The sequence below is a fragment of the Antechinus flavipes genome, chromosome 4 (assembly GCF_016432865.1).
Source record: "Antechinus flavipes isolate AdamAnt ecotype Samford, QLD, Australia chromosome 4, AdamAnt_v2, whole genome shotgun sequence".
Classification (NCBI taxonomy): Eukaryota; Metazoa; Chordata; class Mammalia; order Dasyuromorphia; family Dasyuridae; genus Antechinus; species Antechinus flavipes.
Window position 1 is genome coordinate 40,135,170 of NC_067401.1, and position 19,417 is coordinate 40,154,586.

Below are 19,417 nucleotides of genomic sequence, written 5' to 3' on the forward strand. Positions count from 1 at the left end.
CTTAGAAAACTTAAAAGCAAGTAGAGAAAATGAGATGTATACATATTTAAAAGATCAACTAAAAATACAAGCCAAGTTATTACCAAAAGGATAGTTGGGAGTGGTATCTATCTATCTATCTATCTATCTATCTACACACATATTAATGGAAAAAATGACAAAGGGGGACCAAGGAAATGCAGGTCTAGGTCTAGTCTCTGGACTAGCAAATTAACCTCAAATTTATTCATCTGTGAAATGAAAGGACTTAGAACAAGATGACTAAGATCTATTCCAATTCTAATTTGCAAGTAACAATGATGTAAATATTATAGGAACTAAAAGGAAAGGATAATCATTCCTAGAGTGATCAGGAAGGCTTCAAAGTAGAATTGGTATTTGAACATGAAAAATAGGTAGTAATTTAAAAATGCAAAGGAATGAGAACCATATTCCAATAATAACTGGAGAGCAAAAATAATTTAGAAACATATTATTAAAATGGAGAAGTTCTTTCTGAAGGAAAACAAGGAAGGGGAGGATGGAAAATTAATGATCTATTCTTTTTAGGGCAAAGATTTTACATAGGGGAATAGAGGAATTAAAGTTCAGAAAACTGCATGTATTACCATGGAAGATGTGCCAATATGGTGTGTTACTTTAAGAAAAATGCCACTGGGTTGTGTTTCTAAATTTTGCAACATTCAGAATTTGTATTAATTACTTGATCACATTTTATTGAATTTTGATGTCACAAATTTGATAAATTATCAGTTTTTAAAAGTTATTCAATTCAATGAGGCACTAATTGTGCAAAACATAAGGGATAAAAGGCAAAAATAAAAAATCTATGTAAGTTAATTATTAGTTGATAAATTCCAAATAAATATGTTGTTTCTTCTTGGCTATTTTTGCACTATTCCTCCTGAATCCTAGATATCATCTATACCCCTACCTCATTCAAACTTTAGAAACCAAGCTGACTGGCAAGAAATGAGCCACTGCTTTACTTTGCCTGTCACCAGCTTACAGATGGGCTTCCCTCATCCCCTTTCAAACTTACCTTTTTACACTGTAGCTAATCCTTCTGAATATAAGCTCTTTGAGGACAGGAATTATTTTGCTTGCTAGTATTTAGTCTCAGTGCTTAGCACATAATTAAGCATGGATCTTCTTTCCTTCCTTTCTATCTATCTGTCATGCTTGTCAAGGTTTTCATTTATCTTTGGTGTCTATTTGTAGTCACTCTGAATCTCAAAGCAAAAAGACTTGAATAAGTCATGTTCTCAAGGGTAACTTTCACTGAAAAAGGTCAAAATACTTTTAAGCTCCCTCTCCCTAAGAGTCTCTCCATTTCATGACTAAGGGATAACACATAATCTTCCAGTCATTCAACTTCAGAAAGATTCATCTTCTGACTAATTATTTTTAGGCTCCTTGAATCAAATATCTATCATTTTTTCTTTACATCTCTTCTTTCTTTTTCTTTCTATTACTGTCCTTACCACCCTTATAATCTTATGGTCTAATTTCCATCTATTCTCCAATCTCTTTCTGCTCTTTCCAAGCCATCAAACATAGTGCTGCCAGATTAAACTTTTTACAAAAATATTTTGATTTCTTAATTCTCCCACTAAAAACTCTCTGTAGATTTCTCCACTGCAAATAGTTGGCAAAAACCCTTCATTATTTAGTCCTCACCAACATACTGTACTCCCTCTCCACTTATTTGTGTTCCCTCCTCCTTTAATAAAGAAGAGAGGATCTGTGATTTTATTTGTATAGGAAATACTTAATAAGGAAACTCTATATGCCTCTATAAATGTTTTATAACTTAAGGATCTTAGAGAGTTGTTTGGGGCATGGGAAGTTAAATCAATCTTAAGGGAAATTCAGTCATGATATATCAACAAAAGTATTACTGAATCCAGGTTAGATCTTTCTATACAGACGCGCAGAGTCTTTGGCCTAATAGTGCAGGAAGTCTCACTCTTGTACAACTACTTGGAAATAATACTCATCTCTTCATCTCATTTTGCCGTGGTCTCAGGCATGGCAACTTTGTTATCTTTATGCCATGCCTCCCCAAACACTTTTTACAAGGAAGCAAACCATAGAACAAGTAATTTTTCACTTCAGCACAAAGTCTGGGAAGATCTTTAAATGTAAACATAGTTCATTTGTCAATACCATTTCCTCTTCTCCCAGCAACCCCAGATTAATTAAAAAAAAAAATTAGTAACTCAGAGCTGCTGATAAATTATGAAAAAGAGAATTACATATGAAATCAGATTTTTAAAAAACAAACTGTAAATTGTTAATTAGAACTGTAATTCCAATACTGTCTAATTACTTATCTCTTTTAGAACTTCTGCTCTTTTCTGTATATACTACAAATGTTTCATTAATAATCCTCCCCCAGTTCCAATGACCTGGTGATGAAGAGAGCCATCTGCACCCAGAGTGAGAACAATGGGAACTGAATGTGGATAGTATTTTTACTCTTTTTGGTGTTGTTTGTTTGCATTTTGTTTTCTTTCTCTTTCTTTTTTCCTTCTTGATCTGATTTTTCTTGTGCAGCAAGATAATTGTATAACTATGTATACATATATTAGATTTAACACATATTTTTATTTTAATTTATTGTTTTCCTTTCCCTTTTTTTAATTAAAGCATTTTATTTACAAAACATATGCATGAGTAATTTTTCAACACTGACCCTTGCAAAACTGTCTGTTCCAAATTTTTCCCTCCTTCCCCCCACCCTTTCTCCTAGATGGTAGGTAGTCCAATACATAATATATTCTTTTTCTTTTTTTTTTATTATAGCTTTTTATTTACAACATATATGCATGGGTAATTTTTCAACACTGACCCTTGCAAAACCTTCTGTTCCAACTTTTCTACTCCTTCCCCCCCCACCCCTTCTCCTAGATGGCAGGTAGACCAATATATGTTAAAATATATGTGAAATAATATATGTATACATATCCACAAAGTTATTTTGCTGCACAAGAAAAATCAGACTTAGAAATAAGGTAAAATTAACCTGAGAAAGAAATCAAAAATGCAAGTGGACAAAAACAGAGGGAGTGGAAATGCTATATTGTGGTTCACACTCATTTCCCAGAGTTCTTTCCCTGGGTGTAGCTGGTTCAGTTTATTACTGCCCTATTGGAACTGATTTGGTTCATCTCATTGTTGAAGTATATAATTATCTCCTGGTCCTGCTCATTTCACTCAGCATCAGTTCATGTAAGTTTCTCCAGGCCTTTCTGAAATCATCCTGCTGGTCATTTCTTACAGAATAATAATATTTTGATCCAAACTAAATACCTTTCTTTCTTCCTTTTTTTTTTTTTAAGTTTTTAAATATTTCTTCTTAAAAAATTTATTACTATAGATGTTTATTTACAAAATATATGCATGGGTAATTTTTCAACACTGACTCTTGCAAAACTTCTGTTCCAAAATTTCCCCTCCTTCCCTCCATCCTCTCCCCTAGATGTCAGGTAGTCCAATACACATTAAACATGTTAAATTCAATATATGCATACACATTTATATAATTATTTTGCTGCACAAGAAAAATCGGATCTAGAAAGAAAGAAAGAAAAAGACCCGAGAAGGAAAACAAAAAATGCAAGCAAACAATAACAGAGTGAAAATGCTATGTTGTGGTCTACACTCATTTCCCATAATCCTCTCTCTGGGTATAAATTGCTCTCTTTATTAATAAACAACTGGAACAAATGTTCATTACTGAACAAACTGAACTAGTTTGAGCCATCTCTTTCATTAGAGATGCCATGTCCTTCAGAATTGATTGTCATATAAGTCTTGCTGTTGTTTGTATAATGATCTCCTGATTCTGCTCATTCCACTTAGCATCAGTTCCTCTAAGTCTCTCTGATGGGTCATTTCTTACAGAACAATAATATTCCACAACATTCAGCTATCATAATTTATTCAGCTATTCTCCAAATGACAGGCATCCATTCAGTTGCCAGTTTCTAGCCACTACAAAAAGAGCTGCCACAAACATTTCTGCACATGTAAACACCTTTCTTTCTAAAAATAAGTAGAAAAAATATATAATTACAACTTGTTTATGTCAGAAAAAGTATGTCTCACTCTGCATCACTAGTCCCCCATGAAAGTTATGGTTGTCCAGCAAAATGAAGTGTTCTTAAACCTTTGACATTGTCTTTCATGATTTAAATTGTACCAAAATGTTGATTGAGGGGGAGTGTATGGTGAAGAGAGTGATAGATGTGTATCTAGAAGGAAATGAATTAAAATTCACTATCAATGTGACCCTGGGTAAATCACTGTTATCTTAGCCTCAGCTTCCTCACCTGAAAAATAGGGATTATAATATCACCTAACTTATAGGATTATTTGCAAGGATCAAGTGAAATAATATAAGCATGGATTACATTACTATGTAAATGTTAGCTGCTATTTAATTTGGTTTAATCAAATTCTGAACAGAATTTTTCTACTTTTTATTCTGCCAGTTTATGTTGGTCCATATTCGACAATTATTCTCATGGTCATTTTTTTTTATCCCCCAAATACTTATTTCTTAGCACCGTAATTGGAAATAACCAAATGTCTCATGAAATGATGCTTCTTGTTTTTTGAGATGTAAGATAAAACTGACAATTCTTTCATTTGTTTCTCCAAAGAAAGCCTTATAAACTATCTTTCCAAGGAGCTGAAATAGTCTTCTAACTTCTTACTTTGTAAGGAAAATATCAACATTGATATGATTCAATTATCACGATGATACGTTCATTTAATCACTTCGCACACAAAATTTCACATTTGGAGTACAAACTGCAAGGCTAATACGTTTATAGAAGGTCCTAAAACTGCATGAATCTTACTATCTTCTTGTCCCTTTTTTGATACTATCATTGCAGATGCAAATGCCTTGGATCTAGGAATGAGACTATTTTGTATTTTTTCTTTGTTTTATGAGTTGCCGTAGCTATACTGAGCCAGGTTAGTCCTTGGGAAGTAGACACAATCTTCCTATGGAGAAGGGTGGTAGAAGATTATGAACAATACTGATGCAAAACAGTGAGAAGCATAAAGAAATAGCAGTTTCAAGTCACTGTGGAAGGACTCAGGTAAAGTTATTTAAAGAGCATAAAAGATGAAATTGGAAAGAAGATAGTAACAGAATGACAGAAAATATTGAAAAAAGATTTTAAAAACAAAGTCTTTTCATCATTAAGACCACCAGAATAACTACATTTGGTTTCTATAGACATAGGCCCAGAAGCACTTATAAAATAAGTGGAAATGGTATTGAAGGGAAAAAAAAATAGGGGAAAACGGATATTATCAGGCTAAGGTTATGCAGAGGAAGTCTTATGCTGGAGATGACATAATTTTGAGGGTGTTGAGGATTGAATCTCAAGAAATCTATGGGAGAAGAAAGCAAAGGCATAGAAAAACATCTTGGATTTTGTTATTATAAAAAAAACAAACATATAAACCATAGAGCTTAGAACTATTTCTTTAAAGATAAACTTGCTCATATCTCAAATCTTTTCCTCTTTTTACTCATTTCATCCTTTGGCTCTCTCAAGAGTCCTGGCTTTCCTTTACTACCCTTTCCAGCAGTAGATGAACTTTTACTCATTCTATTAACAGTTAGGACCTAACTCACTAGTCAAGGTAAGGGCATTGGAATATTCTTTGCTGCCTACCACTGCTTCCAAGCTCATCCTCTGGTATCTCACACAGTAACTTTTCCTATGAAGGTTTACTACAACCATATTTGCCACCCAATGAAAATAATAGTATGTGCTTAATAAAAATTAACTGATTGATGGCTTCCAGTAGGTTGCAACACATTATGAACATGGAATTACCAAAAAGTGGAATAAAGTGTGCCATCAAAGAAATTTATGAGCAAAAAAAGACAGGCTTCTCAGGTAGTCAGTGTGAGAAATGAATGGACAGAGTTCATGTTTCACTAGAATCCAAGAAACATCAAGGGAAAGTAAAGAATTCCTCCCCCCTTCCCACCAGCTTGATACCCTGAGGCAGAAGTGTATGGCTGTGATCTGATCTGTGATGAAATCACAGATCCATCCCAGTACTTCAAGGACCTCAATATTCTTCCAACCACTTATACAAGCAACTTCAATCATCCTCCTTTTCTCTTCCCCCACCCCCCACATCTAAGCAAAGACTTATATCCATTCTCTCTGGCATGCAGAGTCTCCTCCTCTACATTCACACAGCCATATTTCTTTTCTCCCCTCATTCTTTCCCCTCCCCACCTCCCACACACACAGTGGCCTTCCTCACCTTTTACTTGTACCTTTTAATTCATGTCCTCATAGATTTTCTCATCTTTTCCTAATTCATTTTCCACCAGTTCAGTTCAATACTGGGTTAAAGGACCAGCAGGAACATAAAGAATTTCCTAAACCGTTCCTATTGCTAGTACTCTTCTCCCTAATGACTATGTATTTCTCTTGGATACATATCTATGTGAAAAGCAGCATGCAGAGAAGAAAACTGGTATCAAAGCCAGGAAAAGGAGGTCTGAGTTCTAGCCCTACTTCTGTCACCTGTGTGATCACCCTTCAGTGCCCTAGCTCAAGGATTCTTAAACTTTTCCAACTTATCACTCCTTTTTTGTTCAAGAAATTTTTATATGATGCCAGATATATAAGTAAATAAAATAATCACACAAATCAAACATTTATTACTAGTAAGTTAATTTTGTGGCATCCACATTCAGTTACAAGATCATGTGGAAGTCACAAATCACAGTTTAATAATCTGGGCTCTGAGTAACTCAATTACAGAGAAAGTGGAGCTTGTACTGGTATACAGTCTCCTTACAATTAAATCATGGGTCCATATGCCCAAGTGTACACATTTCTTCCCTTCAGATTACAAATTCTGTGAGATCAAAGGAGTATTTTTTTTTTATTTGTATCAATGTAGCAATGATTAATCCAGGAGTTGGCGGTCTTTAAAGTCTATTAGTCAATTCTGATCTGTCACTGAAGACAGTTCCTGTCCTCAAAATAATAACATACTAATGAGAAAGAAAATATGTAAATAGGCACATACAAGAATAGATGAGAGAGGGAAAGTACTAGCATGTGGGAGGAACTAGAAGAAAAGGCCTCCCTCAGAAGGGAGAATTTGAGCTGAGCCTTAAAGGAAACCAGGGATTCTAAGAATGGAAGAGAACAGGAAGAGTAACTCAGATACTGGGGTCAGTGGATTTGGTTATTTAAGAAGTCATTACTAACTTTAGGAAGAGCATTTCAACTGAAAATGTGTGCATATAGCAAATGTTCAATAAATGTTGGTAGTTGATTTGTCAACCTGATGATTGCCTAGAGTAGGATGATCAAAGTATGATTATCACTATTCTAATTCATCTTCTAATCAGTAATCAAGTTGATTTTCCTAAAATCCAAGTCAGACCATATCTTCCCCTATTCCCCTCATTCATTCATTCCAAGGCTACACCTAGGAAAAGAGGGCAAAGTCAACAAACATATATTAAGTGCCTTATCTATACCAAGCATTGTGCTAAGTGCTGGGGATTCAAAGAAAGTTATAAGCTCCCCCTCAGGAAGCTCAAAAATTTAATGAAGGAAGATAAAAGTTACACCATCTGAATGTAGGTCTCTACCTTTTCCACTCCCAATCCCTTCCCTCAGACTCATTCCATTCGTCTTATATTCCCTCGTTAGGCTATGAGCCCTTTAGGTGAAGGAGGAGGTTTTTTGCCTGAAATGCTACCTAGCCTTAATCAATGAATGGGCAGCCTTAATCAGACAGATTTGTTGAAGACCTTAGCTTAAGTCTCCCAATGCATCTCTAGTCATCCTGATCTACACCTGGGCACTGGACCCAGATAGCTCTGGAGGAGAAAGTGAGGCAACTGACTTTGCATAGTCTTCCTCACTTAAATGTCATGGCATCCCCTTCCTGATGTCATGGTCTTCTTTGAAAAGAAGGACAAACAACAAAGAGTTCCTTGAGAGCAGGAATAGTGTTTTGCCTTTCTTTGTATTTCTTCAATATCTCACCATTCCATTTCATCAACATTGTATAATATCTGTTACAGAACTTTTAACAGGGCAATCCTTCTATACCTGCCCTATCAACTCATTCCATTCTCTTACAATAACTCTTACAAACCTTTTCATCTCTCCTCAATTTCCCAAGGTTCCACCCAAATTTAACCCTTCTACTTGTGCCCCGTCACTCCCACTGTATTAATTCTTTTCAGTATTTCCTAATCTAATGTCTAAAATCATTCTTATGTTTCCCCCAGCCTGGAAAAAAGCTTCATTTTTCTCCTTCCACCCCTGATAACTATGGTCTTATATCTTTTCAGCCCTCTGTGGCTAAATTTTAGAAATGACCACCAACAATTTAACTTTTGAAAGGAACCTCTCTGTTGACTTTTAATGACACATCTCCAATAATTTCAGAAATCTTGAACCAGATGTCCATCTTAAATTCAACATATCCAAAATGGAACTCAATATCTCTGCCCCTAAACTCTGCTATTCTACCTATTCTTAGTCTTGCAGCCTAAGATTCATTCTGGACTCCTCACTCTTTCTCACCTACTCAAATATACAAGCTGTTGCCTAGACCTGTTAATTTCACCTTCAGAACATCTTTTCAATATGACTCTGTCAAGGCTTTGGTGTAGGCCCTTCATGTCTGGCTCACTTCAATAGCTGGGGGTAAGTCTGCCAGCTTTCCTCACTCCAATTTATTCCCTATTCAGCCATTAAACTGTTTTTCTTAAAACACAGTGGTGACCACATCAGTCCCTTAATCTTCTGTTTGGTGTTCAAAGCTCTGAATTAAATTCTATGTCTTCCTATCTTTCCAGTCTTCTCATATCTTATTCCCTGCTATGAACTCTTGGATTAATTGACTCTGGTCTTGCTCTTTCATAAATAAGACATGTTTCTGTTCTGGTCATTTTCAATGGCTGGTGCCATGTCTGATGCTCCTTCTCAAATTTACCTACCTCTCTTATTTTTGTGCTTTTGCTCTGTTAACTATGTCTTATTTAACCCCGAATATAGCTTATTTGTATATATTTGCTTTTTATCTCCCCCATTACAATGTGACCTCCTTAAGGACTGGATTATCTTTAGACTCTTTTTTTCTAGTACTAAACACAGGGTCTGGCACTGTAATAGTAGGTACTTTAATGACTGATTTCCTTCATCAATACCACAATTACCCAAATATAGTCTTTCATTCACTTTTACCTAAAAGCCTCCTAATTTGTATCCAGTTTCTCGCTGGCTATGATCCATCCAAAGATGCCAAAATGATATTCTAAAGTGATGAACATGTATGTAACTTCCCAGCTCAAAAAACTTAAGTGGCTCCTCATTTCCTCCAGGATAGAAGACAAAATTGTCTGATGTGGACTTTGAAGCCCATCACATTGAGGCTCAAGTCTATCTTTTCAGGTCAGCCATTTGGTATTCTTGGCCATATTGCCATAGAGGACACTCCATCTTCTCCGCTCTATCCCTTTGTATATGCCATTCCCCCAAACCTGAAATGTTCTCTCTCTAGAAGTACCTCTTAGAATCCTTATTCCATTTAAGTTTTAGTTCAAGTGGCTTCAAGAGGCTTATCCTGATTCTCTAAGTTGTCAGTGCCCCTCACCAGCACTGTGTATTTATTTAGTATATGTCTTGTAAGTTTTTATCTTTGAGCATGGTATTATCTCCCTAGTAAAATCCAGATTCCTGGAAGATAGAACAATCAAATTTTGTCTCTTTAACCCCAGCACCAAAGTGCTGGATGCTACTATATACTTGTTGATTATCAAACAGGTAAAAAGTTTCGTGGAAGGAAGAAGAGCCTGGCAGTGAGAAAGATCTGGGATTAAAATTGGGATAAAATTAATTTTAATTAAAATTTAATTTAAATTAAATTTAAAATAGAGGGATGAAGCAATTTTAGATATGAAAATTAGGAAGGTTCATGATGGATAACTATGAAGTAAAATTCTTCACTAAGAAGAGGAAGTGGTATACTGGTAGTTTGAGCAGAGAAAGAAAAATGTGAAATGTATTTTGGAGTCTATTATGTTAGAGTTAAAGGTATACCCTTTGATCTAGCCGTATCTCTCTTCAGCCTGTTTCCCAAGAAAATCATAAAGGAAGGAAAAGGATCCCCATGTACAAAAATGTTTGTGGCAGCTCTTTTTAAAGTGGCAAGGGACTGGAAACTGAGTGGATGCCCATCAGTTGGAGAATGGCTGAATAAGTTATGGTATATGGATGTAACAGAATGCTATTCTATAAGAAATGATCAGCAGGATGATTTCAGAGATAACTGGAGAGACTTATATGAACTGATGCTAAATGAAGTGAGTAGAACCAGATCATTGTACACAGCAACAAGTAAGTGATTCAGTCCAATTCCAATAGACTTGTGATGTAGAGAGTCATCTGCATCCATAAAGAGTACTATGGGAACTGAATGTGGTTTACAACAGAGTATTTTCACAATTTATGTTGATTTTGTTTGTTTTTTGATCAGATTTTTCTTGTGCAACATAACTATGGAAATATGTATAGAAGAATTGCACATGTTTAACATAGATTGGATTACTTGCTGTCTAGGGGAGGGAGTGGAGACAGGGAGAGAAAAAATTTAGAAGGTTTTGCAAGGGGGAATGTTGAAAACTTTGCATATATTTTGAAAATAAAAAGTTATTAAAGCAAAAAACAAAAAACAAAAAAAAAAAAACAAACCACTTGTGTCATACCAGACTAATCTTATTTCTAAGAATTGTTTGGTGGGCTGGTGTCATGAAAAAGTAAGGAAGATGGATTCAAAGAGAGCACTATTAAGATACATACTCCAAAAAAGTACAGGGCAAAGATAGAGGATGCAGGCGTACAAAAATATTTAAAGCAGTTTATTTTGTGATAGAAAGAACTGGAAACAATGTGGGTATCCATCAGTTAAGGAATAACTGATTTGTTGAAGAAATATTAGTATATGAATGTAACCTATTATTGTGCTGTAAGAAATGACAATCATTACAAATTTATGGAAACCTGAGACCTATATGACTAATGCAAGTGAAGTGAATAGAATCAGAACAATTTATATAACAACCACAAAAAGTAGAGGAAGGTTATTCTGAAAGACATGAAAAATTCTGATTAATGCAGTAACCAATCATGAACAAAACTCACAATGCAACATGTCTTCTATCTCTTGATCTTCCATCTCATGGCTCCAGGAATTCTCTATTCCCCTATGTCTAGAACACTCTCCCTTCTCTGATCCAACTGTTAGCCTCCCTGGCTTCCTTTAAGTTCCAATTAAATTCTCACTTTTTAAAGGAATTCTTCTTCAACCCCTCTTAATTCCAGAGCATTCCCTCTGCTAATCATCTATTTATCTTGTGTATAACCTTCTTTGTAGATATTTGCTTGCAAACTGTCTCCTCCATTAGACTGTAAGCTTCTTGAAGGCAGGGATTATTTTTTGCTCTTTATGTATCCCCAGCTTTAGCACAGTTCCTAGAACACTGTAGGCATTTAACAAATATTTACTGATTGATAAAAGTACACAATGAGACAAATAAAATTTATAGTTTTAGTGATAAAACAATTTCCCAAAGAATTGTTGTTTGGCTGTTAGGTTTTTTTCTTTTTTTGGGGGGGAGAGGGCAAAGATGCTGGAGTGGGGTATCATTTCCTTCTCTAATTCATGGGACAAATAGGAAAACTGAGGCAAAAAAGATTATGTGACTTGTACAGAATCACACAGCTAGTAAATATCTAAGGCAAAATTTGAACTTAGAGAGATTAGTGTTCCCGATTCTAGGCCCAGTTGCTCTATCCACTTTGCCATCTAAATTAAAAAATTTATTTTGAGGAATAAAGATCAAAAATTTCAAAGGACAGTTTTCAAAAATTGGACTGAAAAGCAACTGACTAGCAGTCTTCAAACTATATCATAAAGCAGTAATCATGAAATCATTTGGTACTAGTTAAGTAGAGAATCCAGCCTCAGGATGGAATTACAGGAAGAAAGAAATATCATCAACCTCAGATATGTAGATGATATTCTGATGGCAGAAAGTATAGCTAAGAAGCTTCTTGAAGTGAGTTAAAGAAGAGTATATAAAAGCTGCTTTAAGCTTAACATCAAAAAACTAAAATCTTGGCAACTGGTCCCATCACTTATGGCAAACAAAGAAGAACTGGAAACAGTGTCAGATTTAATATCTTTGGGCAAGTGCAACCATGAAATTAAAAATGCCTTCTCCCTGGAAGCTATGGCAAATCTGGAAAGCATATTAAAAGAAGAGACTTCACCTTGATGACAAAAGTTTCTATCATCAAAGCTATGATTTTTCCAGTAGTAATGGAAAGATGAGTGCTGCAAAATCCACACTTTTGAATTGTGGTGCTGGAAAAGATTTTTAAGAGTTCCTTGAACATCAAGGAGATCAAATCAGTCAGTACTTGAAAGAAATTAATTCAGGCTATTCACTGGAACATCAAATACAGAAGCTGAAGCTTAAATACTTTGGCCAGATAAGAAGACGACAGGATCTATTAGATATAACCCTGATGTTGTGAAAGATTAAAGGAAAAAGGGAAGGCAGAGGTTGAAATGTATAATGTAAAGGAAACAACAAACATGAACTCAGACTTTAGGAGACAGTGGAAGATAGAAGGGTCTGGTGTGCTATGGTTCATGGGTTACAAAGATTGGCACATTACTAAATGAGCAACAACAAAAGAAGTGAGATGATAGATGGATCAGTAGAAAAAATCCAATAAGCAGGACTCAGAAGCTCAGTCTTGATAAACCCAAGAACACAAATGAGAAAAGGTTCCCTATTTGACAAATTCTGTAAGGAAAACTACTTGAAAATAGTTTAGCAAAATTTAGATTTGAGCTAATATCTTGTACTAAATAGTTAACAAATGGATTTCAAATATATTTTTCCTTAATGTAAAAAGACATCATAAAAAAAAATCAAAGGGATCAAGATTTTGGATCTACCACTAAAGGAAAAATTCATAAGAGGATAGTATAATTCAGTGGAAAAAGTACTGGTTCTATAGTTGGAGAGTCTAGGTTCACATACCAATTCTAACACTACTTACTGCCCTTGTCAATCTTGGCAAAGTTGCTTACCATTCAAGGGCCTCAGTTCCCTCAGGTACAAAAATGATGGGACCTGAATTAGATGTTCTCTGAGGCAGCTTCCACTGCAAGATTTGACACACAGAGAGAGAGTGTTAGTGAGTCCCAGTGCCTGGCATATAATAAATGCTTGTGGAGTAGCTGACTTAAAAAAAAAAACAAACAAACAAACAAAAAAAAAAAACAAAAACGATAATCATAGAACAAAATTCTCCACATCATTATTTACAAAAGAATGTAAACCAGCCATACTCAGTAAACTGGTAAGGAAAAAAAGTCAAAATTAGAGGGGTTGTGAAAAGACAGGCATACTAATACAGTAATGGTATGGTGGAAAAGAGAAATGCATCAGAGGACCTCAGTTAAAAGCTGGGTTCTGACAGTCATTAGCCAGTTAGTGACTCAGATTTGGTAGTTCGGGCTTCAAGTCCCGTATCTTGTTATTTACTAGCTGTGTGATCATTGCCAAACCTCCAAACCTCTACAAGCCTCAGTTTCCCAATTGGAAATGAGATTAGATGACCTCTGAGGTCCCTTCTAGTTCTTGATCTATTAGGTTATTAAGTTGTATGATTTTGGGTTTATCACTTAAATTCTCAAGATCTCAGCTTTCTCATCTATAAAATGACAGGGGACAGACTAGATAGATGACCTCCAAAGTCCCTGTCAGTTATTAATCTATATACCTGTGATATGACTATGTTATTTATGGAATTGTAGATTTGTTCAATCAGTTTGGAAAATGATTTAGAAGCATACCAGAAATCAATTCAATTGTTTATACCATGTGACTTGGTAATACCACTACTGAGCATATCCCTCCAAATACATCATAGGGGGTGAAGTCTCATATATATCAAAATATTTACAGTAGCACTTTTTGTGATGGGAAAAAAACAACATACTATGATGGAATATTAATGTTTTAGGGGAAATGACAAGCAGGATGCTCTCAGAAAAAAAAAAGTCTGCAAAATCCTCTATGAACTCAAACAAAATAGCAATGTTCTGGGATGACTAACTATAAATTACTTTGCTATTTTCAGCAGTACAATGATCCACAACTACTTTGAAGGATTTACGAAAAATCCTATTCATACCCTGAGAAGAAATTTGATTGTGTCTGAATACAGATTAAAGCATTCTCTCTTTCTTTTTAAAACTTTATTTCTCTTGAGGGTTTTTATTTTTATTAGAGTGGGAGATCTATGTTCTCTTTTACAATATAACTTTCATGGAAATGTTTTACATGATTTCACACGTGGTTTCTTAATTGTGGGTGGGGATAAGGGAGAAAATCTAGAATTCAACAATGTAAAAAAATAAATGTAAACAACAAATGTAAAAAAATATATACAAATACAACAAAATTATTTAAATATAAACAATATATGTTATATAAACAATGGGGAAAATATTAAATCAAAGTGGGGGAAAAATACAAAAAACTGAAAAACAATGGTGTATCTTTGGATTGGAGAAAGGTTGGTCAAACTGAATGTAACATAATTACTACAATGTAAGAACCATAAGACATTCAGAAAAACTTAGGAAGACATATATGAATTAATGTAGAGAAGTAAGCAGAAATGAAGTAAAATTAGACTATAGTAATATAAAGGAAAACACCTAAAAAAACCTCAATCAAAATATAGATCAATGACAGCAGAAAGGTATGGAGATATTCCTGTTTTCTCAGTGGAGAGGTGATAGACCACAGGTACAGAATAAGCCTTACATTCTAAGATATGGTCAATGATTTGGTATGGTTTTTTTTTTTTTTTTTAAACAAAAGGAGAGTTTTATTATAGACAGGAAATTTGGGAAGTGATTATCTATTTTTCTTAAGAGCATCAATATAACAAATAACTTTTTAAAAACAGCACACTAAATTGGACTGATTCTAAACAAGTGACAAGCTAGCCAGACAACAGAATAAACATGCAAATAATAACTTCAGGAAATTTAACTGTTTTTATTTCTTTTTTTCTTAATTCTTTTCCCTTAGACAAAGCTATGTCCTGATTCTCTTTGACATTTTCTTTCTTTCTTTCTTTTTTTTATTATAATAACTTTTTTATTGACAGAATCCATGCCAGGGTAATTTTTTTACAACATTATCCCTTGCACTCACTTCTGTTCCGATTTTCCCCCTCTCTCCTTCCACCCCCTCCCCCAGATGGCAAGCAGTCCTATATATGTTAAATATGTCGCAGTATATCCTAGATACAATATATGTATGCAGAACCAAACAGTTCTCTTGTTGCACAGGGAGAATTGGATTCAGAAGGTAGAAATAACCGGGGAAGAAAAACAAAAATGCAAACAGTTTACATTCATTTCCTAGTGTTCTTTCTTTGGGTATAGCTGCTTCTGTCCATCATTGATCAGTTGGAACTGAGTTAGATCTCTTTGTCAAAAAAATCCACTTCCATCAGAATACATCCTCATACAGTATCATTGTTGAAGTATATAATGATCTCCTGGTTCTGCTCATTTCACTTAGCATCAGTACATGTAAGTCTCTCCAAGCCTCTCTGTATTCATCCTGCTGGTCATTTCTTACAGAATAATAATATTCCATAACATTTGTATACCACAATTTACCCAGCCATTCTTCAATTGATGGGCATCCATTCATTTTCCAGTTTCTAGCCACTACAAACAGGGCTCCCACAAACATTTTGGCATATACAGGTCCCTTTCCCTTCTCTACTATCTCTTTGGGGTATAAGCCGAGTAGTAGGACTGCTGGATCAAAGGGTATGCACAGTTTGATAACTTTTTGGGCATAATTCCAGATTGCTCTCCAGAATGGTTGGACTTGTTCACAACTCCACCAACAATGCATCAGTGTCCCAGTTTTCCCGCATTCCCTCCAACATTCATCATTATTTTTTCCTGTCATCTTAGCCAGACATTTTCTCTTTTTGGTTTCCCATGGCTTAGACTCTTACCTGTATAAATTTTGTCTTTATATTTTCTCTTATATATTTTTGTTATACCAGCCTTGGCATTTATATACTGATGTTTACATTTTCTAAATAATTTCAAACTTTTTGAAGGCAAAAAAGATATATATATTCTCAGCAGTGTCTTGAACACCTAAGTATTCAAACACATCTTAGTAGCATGAAAGCATGAATTTTTAAATATATGTTTGGGCATACAAACTTATGACAAAAATTCCTCAAGAGAAAAACATCAGCTTGTTAATACTAATTTAACTACCAAGTACAGGAACTATTAGGATACAATACTTAAAGGATGACAAAAGATAGGAATAATTAGTGTTGGAAGGTTCTGGACAGACACCAATTTACTACTAGTAGAACTGTAAATTGATCAAGCAATTTTAGAAGGCATTTTGGCATTACAAGTAACCAAAAATATTCATAAGTTTTTATCCAGGGATTTCACTACTAGATATATAATAAGAGGCCACTGATAAAAAGAAAACTCTCACATATACCAGAATATTTACTGCAGCTTTTTTTTTTTTGGTCAAAGCAAAAAACTGGAAACATGGCCATATTATGGTACACACTGAATTTAAGGAATATGTTTGAGCTATAATAAAGAGTAAATATGATATATTCAAAAGCATGAAAAGATTTGCAAGTACTGGTGCAGAATGAAGAAAAGTCAAGACAATGTAATAATGATAACGTAAATGGAAAAAAACAATCACAAAACAAAAGTGAAATGTTACAAAAGTAAAAATGCCTTGAAAAAAAATGAGAAAATATTTTCATTATATTCCTCTGCAAGGTCATCATATTTTAATTCATTTTGTTGATTTTCCCCCTTTCATCACAAAAATAAATTCTTTATTCTGTTGGATGGCTCCCGCCTATGGGGAAACAATGCTGGGAGAAATTTTGGTGAAGAAAACAAAAGCTATTAATGACTAACATTTTATATAGCACTGATCAGGTGTCAGTTTCTGTATTAGGAGCTTGCTTTATCTTTGTGATCTCATTTGATTCTTACAATAATCCTGAGAAGTGGATGTTATTATTACCCCTATTTTCCAGATGAGCAAACTGTGGCAGACATTGTCCAGATAGTCATTATCTGAGATCTGAACTCAAGTATTCCTGACTAGATTTAGGCTCTATTCACTGTGCTACTGAGTTGCCTTGCATAGATTAGTAAGAACACATTTTAAAAAACCAAGTTATGGTACATAAATTTGATAGAATATTGTTGTATAAAGTGATGAACAGAAATACAGGGAAGCAGGGAAAGGTTTATAAGACCTGATGTAGAATGATAACAGAAACCAAGAAACATTATACACACAATGCAAAGAGAAGGAATAAGAGGGGCAGCTAGGTGATGCAATGGATAGAACACCAGCCCTTAAGTCAGGAGGACCTGAGTTCAAGTCTAGTCTCAGACACTTAATATTTCCTAGCTGTGTGACCCTGGACCACTTAAGCCCAATTGCCTCAGCAAAAAAAGAGAGAGCGAGTGTATGTGCCAGAGAGAGAGGGAACAAGAAGTAATCTAATTGAATGCTATAAATTATAATGATCAAGTTTGGACCTAAATAATAAATAACAGAAGGCATCCCCCTACCTTCACTGTGGAATACTATATGTCAGACAAGTTAGCAGTTTTGCTGAACATTTCTCATTATCAGTATTCTCATCTGCATATAGTCCAGGGCTATTTCTATAATCTTGTGATAGGTATAATGGAAATAATAATACATATCCCATTTTCCTCATAAGAGTGATCCTTGCTATGAAATGATAATGTATGCAAAATATTTCCAAAGTATTTCCCTCCCTAAAACCAAAGCACTAAATTTATGTTTTAGCTCTTATTTAATTACCCTGTAAGTCCTGCTCCTGCTGTGGGCTCAGGAAAGCAGGATGATAAGTGTTAGAAATGTAAAGATAAAGTAATACATGTCCCTGTATACAGGGGCTTAGATGGGGGTTGGAGAGAATATATATATATATATATATATATATATTCCCCTTGACTGGAATTATCTTCTTATTTTCATCTCTTTCAAGAGTTATATTCTACATGAAATCCTTCCTTATTCTACCATTCCCCTTAGCCTATTGTTTGGCTAGGGAAAATTGTGCCTTTTTATGATAAGAAATTATATATACATACATACATACATATATATATATATGCTTTAGGAAGGCGAATGGGGAATGGTAGAATAAGGAAGGATTTCATGTAGAATATAACTCTTGAAAGAGATGAAAATAAGTAAGAAGATAATTCCAGTCAAGGGGGAGTCACAGTTAATGGAGCATCATGTGTGCATTTAGAGCAAGTAGACCAATAAAACTAGAACTCATTATGCATGAAGAAGAGTAATGTAAAAGAACACTGAAGAAGGGGCTTAGTTAATTAAGATTGTCAAGCCAAATAGAGGATTTATATTTGACCCCAGAAATTAAGAGGGAGGCTCTGGAGTTTATGGAGTAGGGAAGTGACATGCTTTAGGAGTCACCCTGGCAGAGGCTGTGGAGAAAGAAATGACAAGACTTAGCAACTATTGGAATGTGTGGGGCAAAGGGGAATGTGGAGAGGAAGATAACATCAAGAGTGGTTGATGCCCTTGAAAAAAATAGGGAAGTTTTGGAGCAGAAGAGGTTTTGGGAGGAAAGATAATGAATTCTATTGAATTTGAGATGCTTATTTACTAATGGCTATCTAACTTGAAAGGTTTCATAGGCAACTACTGGTACATGACCTGAGCTTAGAAGATTTAAGAATTGGAGATATGGTTCTGGGAATTATTTGGATAAAGATGGTAACTGAATCTATTACACTGTCTCTATAAAAATGCAAACAAAACAACAGAACCCAAACATCTGAAATATAAAATTTCACAAAATAATTTTAAGTTTTGTCACTGTACCTTTCGAAAAATGGAGATTTGCAATTATTTCTTATCATAAAAAGGCACAATTTTCCCTAGCCAAACAATAGTTTTATATCTAATAATAAACATGTATACAACTAAAAACTAATATAATGATTTGATGTTCTGACCAAAAAAACAACAAGCAAACAAACAAACAAAAAAAAAACCCATGCAACTATAAGCCAAGGCAGTATGAAAATATGTTCTTGTGGGGAATTTTATTGAAATCTTTGAGTTCTTTATACACATTAAGAGGCACTTGTGTCTCTTAATAATAATTAATAATTAATCTCAAATCACTATAGGAATGACTAAAGG

General features: G+C 34.6%; 1 protein-coding gene across 6 annotated transcripts in view; it reads right to left on the reverse strand.

The window, feature by feature from the left end:
- Positions 1 to 19,417, reverse strand: part of RPRD2 (regulation of nuclear pre-mRNA domain containing 2) — an 88,405-nt gene that overhangs the window by 55,154 nt on the left and 13,834 nt on the right. The gene's annotated exons all lie outside the window — the stretch shown is intronic.